This window comes from Salmo salar, chromosome 10 (genome assembly GCF_965601325.2).
Source record: "Salmo salar chromosome 10, fSalSal1, whole genome shotgun sequence".
In the NCBI taxonomy this organism is placed as follows: Eukaryota; Metazoa; Chordata; class Actinopteri; order Salmoniformes; family Salmonidae; genus Salmo; species Salmo salar.
In genome coordinates this window covers 99111927-99134578 of record NC_138300.1, presented here as the reverse complement: position 1 = coordinate 99134578, position 22652 = coordinate 99111927, and the positions used below count along the sequence as shown (strand labels likewise).

The following is a 22652-nucleotide window of genomic DNA, read 5'->3' as shown; positions in this document are numbered from 1 at the left end:
GTAGTAACCCAAAAAGTGTTAGACAAAATCAAAATATAATTTATTTTTTAAAGATTCTTCAAAGTAGCCACCCTTTCCCTTGATGACAGCTTTGCACACTCTTGGCATTCTCTCAACCAGGTTCATGAGGTAGTCACCTGGAATGCATTTCAATTAACAGGTGTGTGTTGTTAAAAGTGAATTTGTGGAACTTCTTTCCTTCGAGCCAATCACAAGGTAGGGGTGGTATACAGAAAATAGCCCTATTTGGTAAAAGACCAAGTCCGTATTATGGCAAGAACAGCTCCATAATGTGTTATTTTATAGTTTGAATGTCTTCACTAGTAAAAAATAACTGACTATACTCTGTTCACTAGATTAGTGTTCCCAGTGCTGGGTCACAGGCTCTGATTCATTTTGCTTCTGTTTACTTGGTAGGGTGGTAAAAAAACTATATTTTAGGTGGGTGTTTGACACGAGTCAACAAAAATTCAAGTTTGGGGAGTGCTGAACGATGTAGCAGGCACAGCTTTAGGACTAATAAAGACAACAATAAAGGCTTACTCATTGGTCTAGTTCCTAAGCCATACCTCAGATACTACCACAACTGCTCCAACTTGATAAACACTTTATTTATTCATGTAAACTATACTCCTGCCAGTTTTTGGGGACAATAGAAGGTTACACATTGTGGCTCAGCCCTATACAGACGTTTTACTGAGAGAAATACATGACTGGCCTGGCTGCCTGAAGGTGGTGAGGTTTTAGAACAGAGAAGAGGACTAAGCCTTGTCATCATTACTCAGCACCTTGAGAGATGGAGAGGAGCGACTACTGAGCTCTACAGAGAACAGGAGGCTGTATTGTTAAATCGGTTAAGAGTGTTGGGCCAGTAACCGAAACGTCACTGGTTCAAATCCTAGAGTTGTCAAATTGGAAAATATCTGCCATTCTGCCCTTATGGCAGTTAACCCCGAACAACAACTGCTCTCTGGCGCCGATGATGTGGACTTCAATCCACGCAGCACTTCTCTGATTCAGAGGGGTTGTGTTAAATGCCTAAGACACTTTTCGGTTCAATGCATTCAGTTATGCAACTGACTAGATATCCCTTTTCCCTAGGCTACAGACACAGACTGCTGATGGGCACCTCTATGTGTAATTATACACTCTCTACCTGACTCAGCACTACAGCAGGCCTGGCAGAGTCGAGATCACGCACACACAAATGCAGAACGCACACACAATTAGGGGTGTACCGAATAAACATAAACACACTAGGCCTATAGGTTATGCCTACGCTGCGTTGTATGCCTTTTGAGTGAATTGGAGCAGAAAAATGACATTTCAGGCTATTCCGTTAAAACAACTAGAGCCTATGCGCACGTTGTAATTAAAATTCGAATCTTAATTGGCGCATTTCAAACTGTCCTTTTGCGAGGCGCAGCTGGGCACTAGTTCTGTACAATGGCAACTGATGGAGTCAATAAAACAGGACGATTCTCCATCGTCGTTTAATTCTCCAGTTGGGGAAAATGTTGGCTTCCCAGTAGATTACAACGGCGATAGGAAACATATTTAACAGTACTATGTAGCCACTGCTAAACGAGAATAGTCTATGCAGCTGCCAACACACCCCAGTATTCCTACCACTGGATAAAAACAATACAAACTTGGTCTCCCCTCTACATCCAAGCAGCCTTTCGCTGCCGAATCTGACCGGGCCCAAAAAATTACAAGAGCGATAGGTATGTTTATAGCCGCGGATATGCACCGATTCTTGGTGGTTGAGAATAGGGGGTGTCAGACTCAGCACCTCATGAAAGTGCTCGCGCCACGTTACGAACTTTGCACTCTTCGCCCATTTCAGCAAACAGGTAGTACCCACTCTTTACTAGCAAGCTAAATCTGAAGTAGTCAACGAATTGGCCAATGCACCATGTGTTGCGTTTACTACAGATGGATGGACCTCCAGGGCTACAGACAGCTAAGTAGTGACAGCCCGTCACATTACCCCACAGTGAGAGGCGAGAAGTACCGTGCTACAGACACGCCCCCTTTGAGTAGTCACACAAGTGCGCATATTTTTCTCTTTGTAAGAAAACATTACAGCATAGGCCTATACAATGTCTGAGCCATGTTTACATATTGATTTCACTGTCACACACACACATACATACATACATACACTCACACTCACACTCACACACACACACAGCTCAAAAAAATAAAGGGAACACTTAAACAACACATCCTAGATCTGAATGAAAGAAATCATCTAATCAAATACTTTTTTCTTTACATAGTTGAATGTGCTGACAACAAAATCACACAAAAATAATCAATGGAAATCCAATTTATCAACCCATGGAGGTCTGTATTTGGAGTCACACTCAAAATTAAAGTGGAAAACCACACTACAGGCTGATCCAACTTTGATGTAATGTCCTTAAAACAAGTCAAAATGAGGCTCAGTAGTGTGTGTGGCCTCCACGTGCCTGTATGACCTCCCTACAATGCCTGGGCAGCTCCTGATGAGGTGGCGGATGGTCTCCTGAGGGATCTCCTCCCAGACCTGGACTACAGCATCCACCAACTCCTGGACAGTCTGTGGTGCAACATGGCGTTGGTGGATGGAGTGAGACATGATGTCCCAGATGTGCTCAATTGGATTCAGGTCTGGGGAACGGGCGGGCCAGTCCATAGCATCAATGCCTTCCTCTTGCAGGAACTGCTGACACACTCCAGCCACATGAGGTCTAGCGTTGTCTTGCATTAGGAGGAACCCAGGGCCAACCGCACCAGCATATGGTCTCACAAGGGGTCTGAGGATCTCATCTCGGTACCTAATGGCAGTCAGGCTACCTCTGGCGAGCACATGGAGGGCTGTGCGGCCCCCCAAAGAAATGCCACCCCACACCATGACTGACCCACCGCCAAACCGGTCATGCTGGAGGATGTTGCAGGCAGCAGAACGTTCTCCACGGTGTCTCCAGACTCTGTCACGTCTGTCACGTGCTCAGTGTGAACCTGCTTTCATCTGTGAAGAGCACAGGGCGCCAGTGGCGAATTTGCCAATCTTGGTGTTCTCTGGCAAATGCCACACGTCCTGCACGGTGATGGGCTGTAAGCACAACCCCCACCTGTGGACGTCGGGCCCTCATACCACCCTCATGGAGTCTGTTTCTGACCGTTTGAGCAGACACATGCACATTTGTGGCCTGCTGGAGGTAATTTTGCAGGGCTCTGGCAGTGCTCCTCCTTGCACAAAGGCGGAGGTAGCGGTCCTGCTGCTGGGTTGTTGCCCTCCTACGGCCTCCTCCACGTCTCCTGATGTACTGGCCTGTCTCCTGGTAGCGCCTCCATGCTCTGGACACTACGCTGACAGACACAGCAAACCTTCTTGCAACAGCTTGCATTGATGTGCCATCCTGGATGAGCTGCACTACCTGAGCCACTTGTGTGGGCTGTAGACTCCGTCTCATGCTACCACTAGAGTGAAAGCACCGGCAGCATTCAAAAGTGACCAAAACATCAGCCAGGAAGCATAGGAACTGAGAAGTGGTCTGTGGTCCCCACCTGCAGAACCACTCCTTTATTGGGGGTGTCTTGCTAATTGCCTATAATTTCCACCTGCATGTGAAATGTATTGTCAATCAGTGTTGCTTCCTAAGTGGACAGTTTGATTTCACAGAAGTGTGATTGACTTAGAGTTACATTGTGTTGTTTAAGTGTTCCCTTTATTTTTTTGAGCAGTGTATATTGCACTTTATTTTTGTGTTGTTGTTGATGAGTAATCATGTGTTTTCATTTGAGAAAATACAAAGTGATAGTATTCCTGATTGGGCTCTCCTCAGGCATTATGACTCATGATCATATATGGAATCAGGAATACCAACACTTTGTATTTTCTTAAATAAAATACAGTAACTGTTTCCCGCTGTCCCGAAACCGAACCGTGACCACACGGAGCCGTGGGTTTGACGTTTGGGTCATTGAGTAGGTTTACATGCACAGTAATAATTCGATGTTAAACTGATTATGGCAGTAGGCAGATTATGCAATAATCATGTAAACACCCAACTCTGCTAATCTTAACTCAGCAAAAGGTAAACATCGAAGTAAACCTACGCTGATTAGAAAACCTGGTTCTGGACAATTTTTTGAAATATTAGGACCAGTTTAATATAATATAATTAATACATACATACATACATACATACATACATACATACATACATACATACATACATACATACATACACCTTAAATCGGCTTTCTAGCCGAGCAAGCTTCCTTTAGCGCAAGTAAAGTGAGTTTGAAACAACTGAATGTATGCGTTTTAGTAGTTTACACATACCAACTTTATAAACTCAGAAAAAAAATAAACGTCTTCTCACTGTCAACTGCGTTTATTTTCAGTAAACTTAACATGTGTAAATATTTGCATGAACATAAGATTCAACAACTGAGACAAACTGAAACTGAACAAGTTCCACAGACATGTGACTAACAGAAATGGAATAATGTGTCCCTGAACAAAGGGGGGGGGGGTCAAAATCAAAAGTAACAGTCAGTATCTGGTGTGGCCACCTGCTGCATTAAGTACTGCAGTGCATCTCCTCCTCATGGACTGCACCAGATTTGCCAGTTCTTGCTGTGAGATGTTACCCCACTCTTCCACCAAGGCACCTGCAAGTTCTCTGACATTTCTGGGGGGCAATGGCCCTCACCCTCCGATCCAACAGGTCCCAGACGTGCTCAATGGGATTGAGATCCGGGCTCGTCGCTGGCCATGGCAGAACACTGACATTCATGTCTTGCAGGAAATAACGCACAGAATGAGCAGTATGGCTGGTGGCATTGTCATGCTGGAGGGTCATGTCAGGATGAGCCTGCAGGAAGGATACCACATGAGGGAGGAGGATGTCTTCCCTGTAACGCACAGCGTTGAGATTGCCTGTAATGACAACAAGCTCAGTCCGATGATGCTGTGACACACCACCCCAGACCATGACGGACCCTCCACCTCCAAATCGATCCCGCTCCAGAGTACAGGCCTCGGTGTAAACGCGAATCCGACCATCACCCCTGGTGAGACAAAACCACGACTCGTCAGTGAAGAGCAATTTTTGCCAGTCCTGTCTGGTCCAGCGATGGTGGGTTTGTGCCCGTAGGCGACGTTGTTGCGGGTGATGTCTGGTGAGGACCTGCCTTACAACAGGCCTACAAGCCCTCAGTCCAGCCTCTCTCAGCCTATTGCGGACAGTCTGAGCACTGATGGAGGAATTGTGCGTTCCTGGTGTAACTCAGGCAGTTGTTGTTGCCATGCTGTACCTGTCCCGCAGGTGTGATGTTCGGATGTACCGATCCTGTGCAGGTGTTGTTACACATGGTCTGCCACGGCGAGGACGATCAGCTGTCCGTCCTGTCTCCCTGTAGCGCCGTATTAGGCGTCCCACAGTACGGACATTGCAATTTATTGCCCTGGCCACATCTGCAGTCCTCATACCTCCTTGCAGCATGCCTAAGGCACGTTCACGCAGATGAGCAGGGACCCAGGGCATCTTTATTTTGGTGTTTTCAAAGTCAGTAGAAAGGCCTCTTTAGTGTCCTAAGTTTTAATAACTGTGACCTTAATTGCCTACCGTCTGTAAGCTGTTAGTGTCTTAATGACCGTTCCACAGGTGCATGTACATTCATTGTTTATGGTTCATTGAACAAGCATGGGAAACATTGTTTAAACACTTTACAATAAAGATCTGTGAAGTTATTTGAATTTTTTACGAATTATCTTTGAACGACGGGGTCCTGAAAAAGGGACGTTTCTTTTTTTGTGGAGTTTATGTCCTAACTCAGAAACAAATATGCTTCCAAATAATATGTTTGCTGTGGTAGAACGTTTAATTAAACAGTATTATTAGGGAAATCTTTCTTCTATCCAAGCTTGTACTTAAAAAATAAAGAAATAAAAAATACGAACTATTATATTAGTCTGACTATAATCGCATTATTGTGTGCATGTAAGCGTACTCATTGACTTAATTAAAGAACGGAGAGTGCAATTACAAGACTAAGTTGGTACCCTTAAATTGCACTGAGGACAGTTTATATTCGTAGGCCCTGTTCTAGTCTCATCTGTGTGTGCGCACGTCAGCCTCCAGTAGCACTGGGCTGGTCTCAATAGTCATTTAAGGCTCTTTCCATGTCTGCTAATGTAAAGGACGTCCCGCTGCTTGCTTAGGGAGTACCGCTTCCTCCTGACTCGGCTCACACCGAGGCTCGAACCCAAGACCTCTGCCTCACAAACACACTTGACCACCCTCCTGAAGCTTCTTACCAGTCAAAAAGCTACAGTAGGGCCACTTCAGGCTGCTTTTTTGTTTTCCTTTTTGGGATTTAATGTTCCAGCAGTTTACTCCAAAATGTTCCAAATGAGACCCATTCCAAGCGTTATATGTTAAACCCCAAATACTACATTGAGAGTTGTCTATAGCCAATGTTGTGGTAAACAAATAGCTGGGTAAACTGATCACCTGTCACGGTGAATAAAGTAACGCTCGCTGTCGTGCAAAAACAAATGGTGGTTAAACTGCATTTAGTTGCATTTACCCTCCACTACACCACTGTCTATAGCCTAAAACCAAACGACAGTTGGAGAGTCTTTAGGATCCAGTCCAGACTAGTGTAGGTGTGCATACTTTAACAAGGCTGGGACAGACAGTCAAAATATATGACTCCAAATGCAAAACAAGGACTTGAGGGCTGGATGAATGTTTTAACAGATGAGATCTGTGCTGCATTCCACCCAGTTAGGCTACCTCCCAAGTCTCTCAACTTAGCTGGGGCCATGCAATGGATAGTTAACAATAACAAACTCAGTCCCTTCAACACTGGTTTCAATTAAACTGAACTCATCTAGTTCCATTCCTTCACCCTAACACTAGGGAAATATGTGTTCTAACTTGGGGCCATGCATGGGATACTGTGTCAACCAACAGCCAATGCTATCCCATTACACTATAACGTCTTAGTTTCCTACAGCTCCATTTCTTCTCCTGAACACTATATTTCTTCTCCTGAACACTAGTGAAACATTTGTCAATCTAATACACAGCTTAGGTAATAAACAGGTGTTGTAGATTAACATGAGGATCCATGGTAAAGGTCAGAGGTATGCTAACCTCCTATCACACACCTAATATTGACCTAGGGAGAGAGTGACTATCCCTGGGAGAGTGGGATAAGGGCAAACGTGTGAGTGTGTGTGTTCATGTGAGATCTGTACTTTAAACAGGACAGTGGGGATTCATACACCCTGAGGAATGTTTGTTGTGAAAGGACAGAGGTAAGGTTGAGGGGGGAGTAAGGTGTGGGGTTAGGTGCAGAAGGTGTATGGTGTGAGGGAAGCAGAGTATGTGGATGTTTATGGAAGCTATGAGGGTAGTATTGACTTGAGTGTGGTTGGTGTGGGTCATGCAGTGGGGATCTATAGGGCTAAGGCCACTCATGGGGAGGTGCCAGCCACACCTCTGTCTCTCATTAAACTGGGGGATGAGTAACGATTTTTGCTCTAAGTCCAGGGGTGAAATTATGGCGGGATAGAGTGGAGGATGAGTGGAAGGGTAAAGGGGATGATGTAGATTTACGGTGGGATTCCTCATATCCCAGCAGGGTTATATATATCTGTCTCGCTCTGTCCAGCCCTAGAAACCTCCCTTTCACCCCCTTACCATAAACACACACACAGTCAGGGGTCCATAGTTGACACTAGCCAGTCTGTTGAGATGGATTTCTCCTAGAGAAGATCTCAGTCCCCCGGAACCACAGATGAGGGAGGTGTGGGGGAAGGGAGGGGTTTAGCTCTGCTATGTGTGTGCCTGGTAGAGGTCTTCAAAAAATTGACCCGTTCCGAAATGGACATGGGGTTCCCACCCGGACCTGATATGCATAAATAAAAAACATTTCCGAGCGGAACCGAGCCAACTAGACCCGTTCCGTATAAACCTGGTCGGATCCAGACCCTGTCCGATCAGAGTGACGAAAGCAGCAGAATTTTTTTTTAAAGCTACTTTATTAACCGGAGCTGATAATGCACGAGAGGAGGGAGAGAGGTGCCACTTTAGCAGGCGGGGGATGGGCAGTGCTGTGAGCAAGTGACATGGGGAGCAGGGAGGGGGAGAAAAAAGTGCCCAAAGTAAACTGCCTGTTACTCAGGCCCTGAAGCCAGGATATGCATATAATTGGTACCATTGGAAAGAAAACCCTTTGAAGTTTGTAGAAATGTTAAAATAATGATGTAGGAGAGTATAACACAATAGATATGGTAGGAGAAAATCCCCCCCCAAAACACAATTTTATTTTTTGAGAGACCATGCTCTTCCAATGACAAGTATAAGGGCATACTCAATTCTAGCTCCCAGGATGCAATTCCTATGGCTTCCACTGGGTGTCATCAGTATGTTCAAACTTTCAGGCTTGTAACTTCCAAAACGAATAAGAAATAACAGTTTTAGTACAGGGACACAGTCTTGGAAATTCATGTTTTCCTGTGCCATGAAGACATGCTAAAATCGATTTCCTATTGAACATACTTCTTTCTGTAAGAAATATTATAGTTTGATTACATTTTAGGGTATCTGAGGAATAAATAGAAATGTATTTTGACTTGTTGAAACAAAGTTTAGGAGTAGATTTTCGGATTCCTTTCTCTGCGTGTTGAACGAGTGGATTACTCAAATCGGTGGCGCCAACTAAACAGACCTTTTGGGATATAAAGAAGGATTTTATCTAACAAAACGACAGTACATATTATAGCTGGGACCTTTTGGATAAATCAGAGGAAGATTTTCAAAAAGTAAGTGAATATTTAATCACCATTTGTGAATTTATGAAATCTGTGCCGGTGGAAAAATATTTTGATGTGGGGCGCCGTCCTCAAACAATCGCATGGCATGCTTTCACTGTAATAGCTACTGTAAATTGGACAGTGCAGTTAGATTAACAAGACTAAGCTTTCAACCAATATAAGACACTTGTATGTACCAAAATGTTTAATATCCATAATTGTTATGATTATTTATTTGAATTGCGCGCCCTCCAGTTTCATCAGAAGTTGTCCCGCTAGTGGGACGCCGATCCCTGAGAGGATTATTAAACTAACTAGGCTGACTAACTGAGGCTTCAGTGCATGCGCCTTCTCATCCTACAGTTACAAATAACAACAACTCCATTCAGAATATTAAGAAGCAGATTGCCCACCTGTTGGCTCTTGGTCGTTGTAGCCGATCCTTCTCCTTTAACTTTTAATTCCATCATTTTAATTCCATTAGAAATCTCCTAACTTTTGCCACACATGGAGCGAGGCTCTATGACTGTACCATACTGCCGCTTTGATGATTTAGGATTGGCCAACATCAACGCTCCACTCTCGTGAAAAGCAAGAGCAGCAGCATAAATTATACAATTTCTCTCTCGCGCTCTACTGCAGCAGTCTCATTCGGAAATGTAAGGGCCCTTCCGGACAAGTCAGTTAAAATTACACATACCCGAGACCTGTGACAATCATATCAGATCTAACCCACATCCTTGACATCATTTTGAATTCTGGGTCCCAGATCGGGTATTCGGGTACAGGTGGATCCGTGAAAACCTCTAGTGGCTGGTATCCATTCAGGATGTTCTTTACCACACACACAGCTCAGACACATTTCAATATTTCAAAGAGAAACTCTCCAAACAGTGTGTTTATGGTGGTACAACAGTCAACAGTCCACAGAGCAGCATGGAGAGTCTACTGAGCAAGTCAAGAGAACATACGTCAGTGGGAAAAGGCCAATGTAAAACAAGCGCCCTAACTAAACAAAGGGATGAGTCAAGACACTGAGAACAGGGCCTTATCCATTCATCTCCATGACAGGGAGATCTTTGTCATCCCATTGTGGTGAGCATAGGGGTTTACATACAGCTCTAAGAACCAAATATAACACTGTTCAAAGTGACAACAAGTCTTCTTCACCCATGAAAGATCCTGAGCTGTGAAAGTGAAGCACCAGAGTGTGCTGAGACTGTGTTGAAGTACACAGCCCCTAACCTGAGGAATACCAACCAGTCTGACTGTCTGTGTGTATCAGTGGACAGAGACTGCCCTGGAGGTTACCATGTACTACTATAGGATGAGAAAATGTCCCTAGGTGCTGATTTTTCAGTCCATTTTGACCTAGTATCCGTCCTAATGGTACATCCTGAGAGGGCTGAAGAATTTAGATTTGAGCTTTTAGCTTCTATTACCTACTCTTGGAGGCAACTTTGACGTACTTTATGATGTTCACAGATAATAGATCTCAGTTTAAGGCAACGTCTTCCAACTCTGATTGGAGGCAAGTCACTGTCAAGAACACCTGCCTCTACTCCCTTTGTCATAGATTTAGAAAACATCACAGCTTGCCTTCTGCTTGGTGCCAAAAGCCCCTCTCTCAGGCCCCTGTGTGTGTACGTACGTACGTACGTACGTACGTACGTGTGTGTGTATTCAGGCCCTCCCCTGGCAGAGAGACCGGCCTTATTTACGGTTTTGTAAGATGCTGTGAGTCAACATGGCTCCTCAAACACAACACCCCATTGCCATGTCTACGTATGGCATCACATGACTCTCCCAGGGGATTGTGGGATATTTGCATTGCCACGGTCACAAGACAGGCTGCGTCAAGATAAATCTCATTACACGCACCACACACACATAGCCCCTCGTCTCCACGTCCACAGGTATCCGGAGGCTTGGCAACACTGTCAACTCTAACAGGTCAGGATCATATAGATCAACCTAGAAGTCTGAGGCCAAGCAGGTTTGACAGAACACACACACACACACACACACACACACACACACACACACACACACACACACAGGATGAAAGAGGTGGAGCAGTAAGAAACAGACAGAGCCAGGAGTGAAGCTGACAGTGCAGTGGAAAGCACAAATCACCGTCACCCAGGTAGACTTTGTTGTCAGTAGCAACAAATTCTGAGGTGTGTGGGTTATCAGGATGCAGTCTGACAGTGAGGGAGTTTGGTCTGACCGCTGATCTAGAGGTTTTCAGAGGGCCCAGAAGGTTATCTTTCACTGCCGGACTAAATGACCACAGCCAAACTGCCAGGGACTTTCCATTAGAACTTCTCTCTAACTGGGTGACTGAAGGGAAACATGCAGCAATTGGTATCAAACATTTTCCTCCAGAAACAAACAGACCGGAAGCTATTGGTTCCTGCCACCCAGTTAGGGCCTGGGTGAACATATGTGAGAGAGAGGGTGAGTGAGACAGAGAGAGAGAGAGAGATTGGAATAAGGAAATATACAGGTGCCTGTGTGTGTGATGTCTGTGAGAGAGGCAGAAGAGTGCAAGTGAGGAGAGCAGCACTGGATCAATCTTTAAATCATGCAGTGCACTCTCCTTCCTGATAGATCACACACTGTTTGTCTGTCCATCACATTACACACACATTCACTCTCTCAAACACACCTACACAAGAAACAAGTAATACTTTCCCTCGTGAAAACATTCACATACTGTTGCTTTGAGACCACCTGCAGTAGGTAACCAATGACAGGCAGAGCCACTTCACAGCATGAGGACAGGCACTTTATACACCCACATCATCAGTTAGAATGAACTAACTGCGCTCAGAAAGACTACATTACATGAATTTACAGCTAGACACACACACGCACTTCATAACAGAGGAGGAGAAAAGTGGCTGTGCTTTTCCAGGTGTAGTGAAGCAGTAAAAAGGCCATTAAATATAACATCGCAGTGAACACAGCCATCCCTCAGAGTACGCTCCACCCAGCCCAATGTAATGGGAAATGAACCATACTGTAAGTTTAATCCACTGTGTGTGTGTGCGTACACACACACAAATATTAGTCAATTCTTGCATTCTATCCATGCTGGTTTTGGCAGGCTACCTGAGACATGAAACCGATAGGAGGGAGGGCATACTGGCTGTCGCCAATTTATTAATACACAGTTTGTCTAAATGGTTAATGGAAACACTTCTACCACTTCATTTTCATTTAGACACTGTGGTTTCTTTTTGGGGGTCTGACATCATTACATCCAGCTGGAAATGCACTGCAGTAGTCTATTTTAAATTGTCACAAACGTTCTCTAAATGTCAACAACAACAAAAATCTACTGACTGAGGAGACAGTTGGTTGAAAATGTGCTCGAGTTTAAATACATTTACTTCCCTCCCTCCGCAACCATCTCACACACTAACATGTACACACAACACATGAAGTATAACTATTTACTCTCAGAGTAAGCCAGACAATAAAATCTCTGGCGCCCTAATCAATCCACATGGTTGGACAACAACTACAGACTCTAAACACACACACACACACACACACACACACACACACACACACACACACACACACACACACACACACGTTAGGATAATAAGTTAATATTTTAGAATGTGTAGCACACTAACAGTAAAGCTTTGTATAGGCAGTGAGTGAACTCTGCCCGTGCCCTCCATAAATGAATCTTTAATCTGCGAAAGTAAAAAGAGCTGGGTGACGTGCAGGCTGTGGAAGAGATACGCATGGCCTTATCATGCCTTGTCACACACACATTCATGCAGAAACACACACACACAGGTCAGGCAGACAGTTTCCTCCTAACAGGTTTGAGTTGTGTCACAGAGTCACACAGTCTAGCAACAACAGATACAGTTAAAGATACAGTAGCCTGGTCAGGGACATTGAACACAAACACAAACACACACTCACACACTCATATAAAGTCCCTCACACAAACTCACACACTTTTTCCCAGAACAACATATGCCACACTCACCAGGTGTGGAAATGTCTTCCTTAACAGCTCTCTCTCTCTCCTTCTCTCGGGTAGATTCCACTCGCTCCTCCGGGCTCTGGAGAGAGGGATCAGGAAGTGTAGTCCCAGCGCAAGAGGGAGTGAGTGAGTGAGTGTGTAAAGTCCAGCGGGGGTCCGAGTCAGACAAGGTGGCTGGGGATTAAACAGATTGGTCTGTTGCTACTCATCTGTTTCTCTCATTCTTCCTTTCTCTCCTTTTTCTCCCCCTCTGTTTCTCTCTTTCTCTCCGTCACTCGTTCAATGGCTGCTTCAGGAAGATCTGAGTGACTGCTGAACTCTCCCTCGCTCTACCCCTCCCTCTCCACCCTTCCCTTTCTGACATACAGAAACACACCCTCCCAGTCGCTCTCCTTTCACCCCGCCCTGACACACACTGCTGACAGGGCATCCCCCTCTCCAGGTACTGAGTAGAAGAGTATTCTCTCCACCTACCTCGTTCATTCTCAGTAACACACTCAGTGTCATTTGCTGGAATCAACAGTCTCAATATCCACACCAGGTACAGAGGCACACCAGAGGCTGGTGGGAGGAGCTATAGGAGGACAGGCTCATTGTAATGCCTGGAATTAATGGAAAGAAGTCAAACACGTTGTTTCCATATGTTTGGTACCGTTCCATTAATACCATTACAATGAGCCCTTCCTCCCACCAGCCTCCTCTGACACACTTCTTGTCACAGCAGGGAAATATGACAAACACAGAACACACACTGATCACATTCGTGCACATTGACTAACGCACACTCAGCCCCAAATTCAAACTTTGCCGTTTCTGTTCCTGGAATAAGCGCAGAATATCTCGCTCTCTTACACACACACACACACACACACACACACACACACACACACACACACACACACACACCAGAGAGCCTAGCATTACCAATGGTTGTGTGTGGGAGCCCCACAGCAGGAGCTGAGGCCTGTTTTCCATTAACACCTCTCTCTCTTCATCCCTTTCTCACTCTCTCTCTCCTTCCATCTCTTTTGCACTCCCATACTACATGATTCCCTCTGCCTCTCCCCAACCCAAAACCCCAGGGCTGGTCACTGATACACAGGAGGATCCCAGTAGCGCAGGCCCTTCAAATAGACAGCAGGCCCTTCAAATAGACAGCAGGCCCTTCAAATAGACAGCAGGCCCTTCAAATAGACAGCAGGCCCTTCAAATAGACAGCAGGCCCTTCAAATAGACAGCAGGCCCTCTCTTGGATATAGCCTAGTCTGTTTCACAAAGAAACAGGGAAACCCCTCAAAACAATCAGATGTGTGTGTGTGTGTGTGTGTGTGTGTGTGTGTGTGTGTGGTGGTGTGGGGGGCCTGCTAAGCCACTAAGGCTGGATTTGGAGCTGTGCCAGGCCAAATAGATGTTGTGTTGGTATTGTCACGGCAGGACATCCTATGGCCTTTAGGGTAAACACACTAAAAAGCAACACACAACCTGAGCATTAGTCTAATTTACCAAGACTGAACTGACATGATTCATAACAGTCTTTAACTAAACACATTCACAAACACAGACTCATTGAGACTAAAATGTTAAATAATGGGGCTATTTTGTCTTGCAATAACCCATACATGTCCCCCAAACTTAATGAAACCATATAAACCAGGCTAGGCTTATCTTTTTACTTCAGCCTGAACTATGGAACACCTCAGAGAGCTCTGACACTTCTGTCCACTGACAAGCTTTTGACACATTTAAGAGGTCAGATCCACAACAGATCCAGTAACACACACACACACACACACACACACCCACACACACCTCCACTTCTGACTGGAACTACAGTGAAGGGAGAGAACCCTGGAGGTTCAGTTGCTAGTGGCCTGGGTGAGAAAAGCAGAAGGTGCCAGAGGGAAGTAAAGTTTTAAAAGGGCAATATCGAGAAGTCAGTCTTTTTCCCTACAATTAGGAACTACTTAGCTGGTAAATCCCAAGTCAAACAGAGCCAATGAGAGCTGAGGGCAGGTGAGTTAGATGTGATGTAAGGATTCATCTGAAGGCTTTGAGATTTCACCGTCCCCTTCCAGGCATTCCTGAGGGTGCCTCCCTCCTGAACCAGAATATGGGTTTACAGGAGACGTATGGCAATTCTCCTTCAAGCCCAGAAAGCAGCCATTAAACTTGCCTTTCACCAGCTTAATGTCAAAATACGTTCTGTACTTCTGTACTAAAAAACAAAATGGATTTTCACTGAGCAACTATCATTACTGTCAAAAAAATGTAAATAAAAAAATTAAAAAATATCGAAATAAAGTTATATGCAACCAAAAACATTTCTCATCTGGAAAGAATCTGTATGTTTTTTTATACCAAGTGCGCATGCACCAAATCCACCTCTTCTGCACCTCCAATGAAATTGGAATTACTGCCAAGCACATGTTGGCTGGAAAGGTCATTGATTTTACCACCTACAGTAGTGTACGTACGTCATATCAATCTGTTGTTTCACAAACGCTACACGGAATGCAATAATATTTCATGTAAGATGACAATATAGGGTACAATTTTACAGTGATTGTATATTTCTAGATAGGCTTTATTTGTGTGCATTTCAAATCCATTACTAATATTGCAGGAGCAAAAGAGGTGGATTTGGCACACTTGGTCAAAAACAATACTTAGATTCTTTCCAGACAAGGATTTTTTTCAGTTGCATGTAACTTTTTATTTTGACCTTTTTTGGAAGTACTTATCCGCCATGATGGCAGTAATAACAATAGTTGCTCAACAAAAACATTATTTGATAAGTATGAAATGTATTAAGCTTGAAAAGCTGCTGAATGGCAAGTTGAATGGCTGCTTTCAGGGATTAAAGGAGAATCGCCATATTCACTGTCTCCTGTAAACCCTGATTCTGGTTCACCTCCCTCCCTCCATCACCCCCCCAAACCTTACTTTTCTATAACACATTCAACACCCCCCCCAGTTTGCATGGAGCAAAAAGAAAGAAAGTCAGATGAGGTCTAAAAAGCTTCATCATCTTTGCAGTCAAACCCAATACAGCCCCGTTTCCTCCCGCTCAATGTTCAGTCCCAGGACACTAAAGACTGAGAGCATTCCCAAACCCACAACCCGGCTCACCCTTTCACTGGCCTCAATCAGAGCCCATAACTTAATACCTTTACTAAGGACACATACATCTGTCCAGAGAGCAATAAGCCAACAGTAGATCAGAGCAGAAAAGGCAAGAAGATGTCAGTATCTGAGGAAGATAAATAGGCCGCTCTTTCCTGACACTTCTTCAATGGGACGGACGGACAGACAGACAGACAGACAGACAGACAGACAGACAGACAGACAGACAGACAGACAGACAGACAGACAGACAGACAGACAGACAGACAGACAGACAGACAGACGGACGGAAAAATACAGCGTTGTGTTCAACAGGATCCAATAGGAGAAAACACTTTGAAACGAAGAAGGGACTACAGTCCAATAAGTTTCTAAACATTTTGCTTCATTGCTTGTCCAATTGAATATGTCCCAGCCTGCACTGCTCTCATGTTTGCAACAACACACTGAGTTCTGAACTTTTGTTGGCATAGGCTGTGGTCAGGGTAAGCCAGACCAAGGCAGTAGTAATACTTTGTTTGTTCCTAGCAGAGTTAAGTATAACATAGCCATGTCATTATGGTCAGCGTTGAACTATTGCTCCTGCATTGTAGCTCTGCTCTGTGTATCATGAAGATAGAGAAAGGCTGGATGGCTTAGATCATTGTATGGTTTACTCTTAAATATAGCACACCCCGCAGAAGTTAGAAACAAAGCCTTTGTTTTCTGCCATAATACTTGTCACAGACAAGGAATAATATAGGTCTATCTTTATGATCTCATTTGGAAATCATAATCTCACCTCATTTCATCTGTACTACTACAACAGGCCATTGTCTTGTCTGTGCATGAAAACAGTTCATACCAGTTCAACAATACGAAAGAGAGAAGCAAATGTGATAGCCTATATCTCTTCCTCTGCTGTCATCCAGTCTAGACCAGTGTCAACCCACAGCCAGGGAAGGGCTCTCTCTCCCTCAGTCATGCATGGAACCCCTCAGTGTGGAACACAAAAGCCAGTCAGGGTTTAAGTCAACAGTATGCTCACATCACACACTGACCCCAAGCCCCAACCCTCAGATCCTCTCCATTCTGGGAGTTCTGGTGGTGGGAGTGTGTGGGATACCGCCTCGCCACACACTGGTCTCACACTTGTGAACAAACACAGCGCCAGGCCAGACTAGAGAGACAAACAGACAGAGAGAGAGACAGAGACAAGCAATAATGGAGAGATAAATTCACAGATATAAACAGAGAGATGATCAAATAAACAGAGAGAGAGAGGAGCTAGAGAGAGAGAGAGAGAGAGAAGCTAGAGAGAGAGAGAGAAGCTAGAGAGAGAGAGAGAGCTAGAGAGAGAGAGGAGCTAGAGAGAGAGGAGCTAGAGAGAGAGAGAGAGAGAGAGAGGAGCTAGAGAGAGAGAGGAGCTAGAGAGAGAGAGAGGAGCTAGAGAGAGAGAGAGAAGCTAGAGAGAGAGAGAAGCTAGAGAGAGAGAGAAGCTAGAGAGAGAGAGAAGCTAGAGAGAGAGAGAAGCTAGAGAGAGAGAGAAGCTAGAGAGAGAAGAGAAGCTAGAGAGAGAAGAGCTAGAGAGAGAGAGAGAGAGAAGCTAGAGAGAGAGAGAAGCTAGAGAGAGAAGAGAGAGAGAGGAGCTAGAGAGAGGAGCTAGAGAGAGAGAGAGAGAGAAGCTAGAGAGAAGCTAGAGAGGAGCTAGAGAGAGAGAGAGGAGCTAGAGAGAGAGAGAGGAGCTAGAGAGAGAGAGAGAGAGCTAGAGAGAGAGAGAGAGAGGAGAGAGAGAGAGAGAGAGCTAGAGAGAGAGAGAGAGAGAGAAGCTAGAGAGAGAGAGAGAGAGAGAAGCTAGAGAGAGAGAGAGAGAGAGAAGCTAGAGAGAGAGAGAGAGAGAGAAGCTAGAGAGAGAAGCTAGAGAGAGAGAGAGAAGCTAGAGAGAGAGAGAAGCTAGAGAGAGAGAGAAGCTAGAGAGAGAAGAGAGAGAGAGGAGCTAGAGAGAGAGAGGAGCTAGAGAGAGGACCTAGAGAGAGAGAGAGAGAGAGAAGCTAGAGAGAGAGAGAAGCTAGAGAGAGAGAGAAGCTAGAGAGAGAGAGAGAGAGGAAGCTAGAGAGAAGCTAGAGAGAGAGAGGAGCTAGAGAGAGAGAGAGGAGCTAGAGAGAGAGAGAGGAGCTAGAGAGAGAGGAGAGAGAGGAGCTAGAGAGAGAGAGAGAGAAGCTAGAGAGAGAGAGAGAGAGAAGCTAGAGAGAGAGAGAGAGAGAGAAGCTAGAGAGAGAGAGAGAGAGAGAAGCTAGAGAGAGAGAGAGAGAGAGAAGCTAGAGAGAGAGAGAGAGAGAAGCTAGAGAGAGAGAGAGAGAGAGAAGCTAGAGAGAGAGAGAGAGAGAGAAGCTAGAGAGAGAGAGAGAGAGAGAAGCTAGAGAGAGAGCGAGAGAGGAAGCTAGAGAGAGAGAGAGAGAGAGCTAGCGAGAGAGAGAGAGAAGCTAGAGAGAGAGAGAAGCTAGAGAGCTAGAGAGAGAGAGAGAGAGCTAGAGAGAGAGAGAGAGAAGCTAGAGAGAGAGAGAGAGAGAGAGAAGCTAGAGAGAAGCTAGAGAGAGAGAGAGAGAGAGAGAAGCTAGAGAGGAGAGAGAGAGAGAGAGAGAGAGAAGCTAGAGAGGAGCTAGAGAGAGAGAGAGAGAAGCTAGAGAGGAGAGAGAGAGCGAGAGAGAAGCTAGAGAGAAGCTAGAGAGAGAGAGAGAAGCTAGAGAGAGAGAGAGAAGCTAGAGAGAGAGAGGAGCTAGAGAGAGAGAGGAGCTAGAGAGAGAGAGAGAAGCTAGAGAGAGAGAGAGAAGCTAGAGAGAGAGAGGAGCTAGAGCGAGAGAGAGAGAGAGGAGCTAGAGAGAGAGAGAGGAGCTAGAGAGAGAGAGAGAGCTAGAGAGAGAGAAGCTAGAGAGAGAGAGCTAGAGAGCTAGAGAGAGAGAGAGAGAAGCTAGAGAGAGAGAGAGAGAGAAGCTAGAGAGAGAGAGAGCTAGAGAGAGAGAGAGAGCAGAGAGAGAGAGAGAGGAGCTAGAGAGAGAGAGGAGCTAGAGAGAGAGAGAGCTAGAGAGAGAGAGAGAGCTAGAGAGAGAGAGAGAGAGCTAGAGAGAGAGAGAGAGAGCTAGAGAGAGAGAGAGAGGAGCTAGAGAGAGAGAGAGAGAGAGGAGCTAGAGAGAGAGAGAGAGAGAGCTAGAGAGAGAGAGAGAGAGAGCTAGAGAGAGAGAGAGAGGAGCTAGAGAGAGAGAGAGAGAGAGCTAGAGAGAGAGAGAGAGAGAGAGCTAGAGAGAGAGAGAGAGAGAGAGAGAGAGAGAGAGAGAGAGAGAGAGAGAGAGAGAGAGAAGCTAGAGAGAGAGAGAGAGAGAGAGAGAGAGAGAGAGAGAGCTAGAGAGAGAGAGAGAGAGAAGCTAGAGAGAGAGAGAGAGAGAGAAGCTAGAGAGAGAGAGAGAGAGAGCTAGAGAGAGAGAGAGAGAGAGAAGCTAGAGAGAGAGAGAGAGAGAGAGAAGCTAGAGAGAGAGAGAGAGAGAGAGCTAGAGAGAGAGAGAGAGAGAGAGAGAGAGAGAGAGAGAGAGAGAGAAGCTAGAGAGAGAGAGAGAGAGAGAGAGAGAGAAGCTAGAGAGAGAGAGAGAGAGAGAGAGAGAGAGAGCTAGAGAGAGAGAGAGAAGCTAGAGAGAGAGAGAGAGAGAAGCTAGAGAGAGAGAGAGAGAGAGAAGCTAGAGAGAGAGAGAGAGAGAGAAGCTAGAGAGAGAGAGAGAGAGAGAGAGAGAAGCTAGAGAGAGAGAGAGAGAGAGAGCTAGAGAGAGAGAGAGAAGCTAGAGAGAGAGAGAGAGAAGCTAGAGAGAGAGAGAGAGAAGCTAGAGAGAGAGAGAGAGAAGCTAGAGAGAGAGAGAGAGAAGCTAGAGAGAGAGAGAGAGAGAGAGAGAGAGAAGCTAGAGAGAGAGAGAGAGAGAGAGAGAGAGGAGCTAGAGAGAAGCTAGAGAGAGAGAGAGAAGCTAGAGAGAGAGAGAGAGAGAGCTAGAGAGAGAGAGAGAGAGAGAGAGAGAGAGAGAGAGCTAGAGAGAGAGAGAGAGAGAGCTAGAGAGAGAGAGAGAGAGCAGAGAGAGAGAGAGGAGCTAGAGAGAGAGAGAAGCTAGAGAGAGAGAGAAGCTAGAGAGAGAGAGGAGCTAGAGAGAGAGAGGAGCTAGAGAGAGAGAGAGGAGCTAGAGAGAGAGAGGAGCTAGAGAGAGAGAGAGAAGCTAGAGAGAGAGAGAAGCTAGAGAGAGAGAAGCTAGAGAGAGAAGCTAGAGAGAGAAGAGAGAGAGAGAAGCTAGAGAGAGAGAGAGAGAGAGCTAGAGAGAGAGAGAGAGAGAGAGCTAGAGAGAGAGAGAGCTAGAGAGAGAGAGAGAGAGAGAGAGAGAGAGAGAGAGAGAGAGAGAGAGAGAGAGAGAGAGAAGCTAGAGAGAGAGAGAGAGAGCTAGAGAGAGAGAGAGAGAGAGAGAGAGAGAGAGAGAGAGAGAGAGAGAAGCTAGAGAGAGAGAGAGAGAGAGAGAGAGAAGCTAGAGAGAGAGAGAGAGAGAGAGAAGCTAGAGAGGAGAGAGAGAGAGAGAGAGAAGCTAGAGAGGAGAGAGAGAGAGAGAGAGAGAAGCTAGAGAGAGAGAGAGAGCTAGAGAGAGAGAGAGAGAGAGAGAGAGAGAGAGCTAGAGAGAGAGAGAGAGCTAGAGAGAGAGAGAGAGAGAGAGAGAGAGAAGCTAGAGAGAGAGAGAGAGAGAGAGAGAGAGAAGCTAGAGAGAGAGAGGAGCTAGAGAGAGAGAGGAGCTAGAGAGAGGAGCTAGAGAGAGAGAGCTAGAGAGAGCTAGAGAGAGAGCTAGAGAGAGAGAGAGAAGCTAGAGAGAGAGAGGAGCGAGAGAGAGAGAGAGAGAGAGAGAGAGAAGCTGAGAGAGAGAGAGAGAGAGAGAAGCTAGAGAGAGAGAGGAGCTAGAGAGAGAGAGAAGCTAGAGAGAGAGAGAAGCTAGAGAGAGAGAGGAGCTAGAGAGAGAGAGGAGCTAGAGAGAGAGAGAGGAGCTAGAGAGAGAGAGGAGCTAGAGAGAGAGAGGAGCTAGAGAGAGAGAGAGAAGCTAGAGAGAGAGAGAGAGAGAGAGAGAGAGGAGCTAGAGAGAGAGAGAGAGAGCTAGAGAGAGAGAGAGAGAGAGAGAGAGAGAGAGAGAGAGAGAGAGAGAGAGAAGCTAGAGAGAAGCTAGAGAGAGAGAGAGAGAGAAGCTAGAGAGAGAGAGAGAGAGAGAGAGAGAGAGAGAGAGAGAGAGAAGCTAGAGAGAGAGAGAGAGCTAGAGAGAGAGAGAGAGAGAGCTAGAGAGAGAGAGAGAGCTAGAGAGAGAGAGAGCAGAGAGAGAGAGAGAGAGAGAGAAGCTAGAGAGAGAGAGAGAGAGAGAGAGAGAAGAGAGAGAGAGAGCTAGAGAGAGAGAGAGAGAGAGAGAGAGAGAGAGAGAGAGAGAGAGAGAGAGAGAGAGAGAGAAGCTAGAGAGAGAGAGAGAGAGAGAGAAGCTAGAGAGAGAGAGAGAGAGAGAGAGCAGAGAGAGAGAGAGAGAGAGAGAGAGAGAGGAGCTAGAGAGAGAGAGAGAGAGAGAGAGAGAGAGAGAGAGAGAGAGAGAGAGAGAGAGAGAGAGAGAGCTAGAGAGAGAGAGAGAGAGAGAGAGAGAGAGAGAGAGAGAGAGAGAGAGAGAGAAGCTAGAGAGAGAAGCTAGAGAGAGAAGAGAGAGAGAGAAGCTAGAGAGAGAGAGAGAGAGGAGCTAGAGAGAGAGAGAGAGAGAGAGAGAGAGAGAGAGAGAGAGAGAGAGAGAGAGAGAGAGAGAGAGCTAGAGAGAGAGAGAGAGAGAGAGCTAGAGAGAGAGAGAGAGAGAGAGAGAGAGAGAGAGAGAGAGAGAGAAGCTAGAGAGAGAGAGAGAGAGGAGCTAGAGAGAGAGAGAGAGAGAGAGCTAGAGAGAGAGAGAGAGAGAGAGAGAGAGAGAGAAGCTAGAGAGAGAGAGAGAGAGAGAGAGAGAGAGAGAGAGAGAGAGAGAGAGAGAGAGAGAGAGAGAGAGAGAGAGAGAGAGAGAGAGAGAGAGAGAGAGAGAGAAGCTAGAGAGAGAGAGAGAGAGAGAGTAGAGAGAGAGAGAGAGAGAGAGAGAGAGAGAGAGAGTAGAGAGAGAGAGAGAGAGAGAGAGAGAGAGAGAGAGAGAGAGAGAGAGAGGAGCTAGAGAGAGAGAGAAGGAGCGAGAGAGCGAGAGAGAGAGAGAGAGAGAGAGGAGTAGAGAGAGAGAGGAGCTAGAGAGAGAGAGAGAGAGCAGTAGAGAGAGAGAGAGGAGCTAGAGAGAGAGAGAGAGAGGAGCTAGAGAGAGAGAGAGAGAGCTAGAGAGAGAGAGAGAGAGAGAGAGAGAGGAGCTAGAGAGAGAGAGAGAAGCTAGAGAGAGAGAGAAGCTAGAGAGAGAGAAGCTAGAGAGAGAAGCTAGAGAGAGAAGCTAGAGAGAGAAGAGAGAGAGAGAAGCTAGAGAGAGAGAGAGAGAGAAGCTAGAGAGAGAGAGAGAGAGAGAGCTAGAGAGAGAGAGAGGAGCTAGAGAGAGAGAGAGAGAGCTAGAGAGAGAGAGAGAGAGAGAGAGAGAGAGAGAGAGAGAGAGAAGCTAGAGAGAGAGAGAGAGCAGAGAGAGAGAGCTAGAGAGAGAGAGAGAGAGAGAGAGAGAGAGAGAG

The 22652-nt window shown here is 45.8% G+C and overlaps 1 protein-coding gene across 3 annotated transcripts in view; it reads right to left on the bottom strand.

Annotated features, from left to right (window-relative positions):
- Positions 1–22652, bottom strand: part of LOC106561317 (ras association domain-containing protein 7) — a 59120-nt gene that overhangs the window by 24595 nt on the left and 11873 nt on the right. Inside the window, exon 2 of one of the 3 annotated variants that reach the window (XM_014125147.3) lies at positions 12846–13016. The exons of 1 other annotated variant lie outside the window; for it this stretch is intronic. The gene's annotated coding sequence lies outside the window, so the exon portion shown is untranslated. Of the gene's footprint in view, positions 1–12845; positions 13256–22652 lie in introns of those variants that run through there. One more of the 3 variants, XM_014125148.3, reaches the window with a different exon arrangement.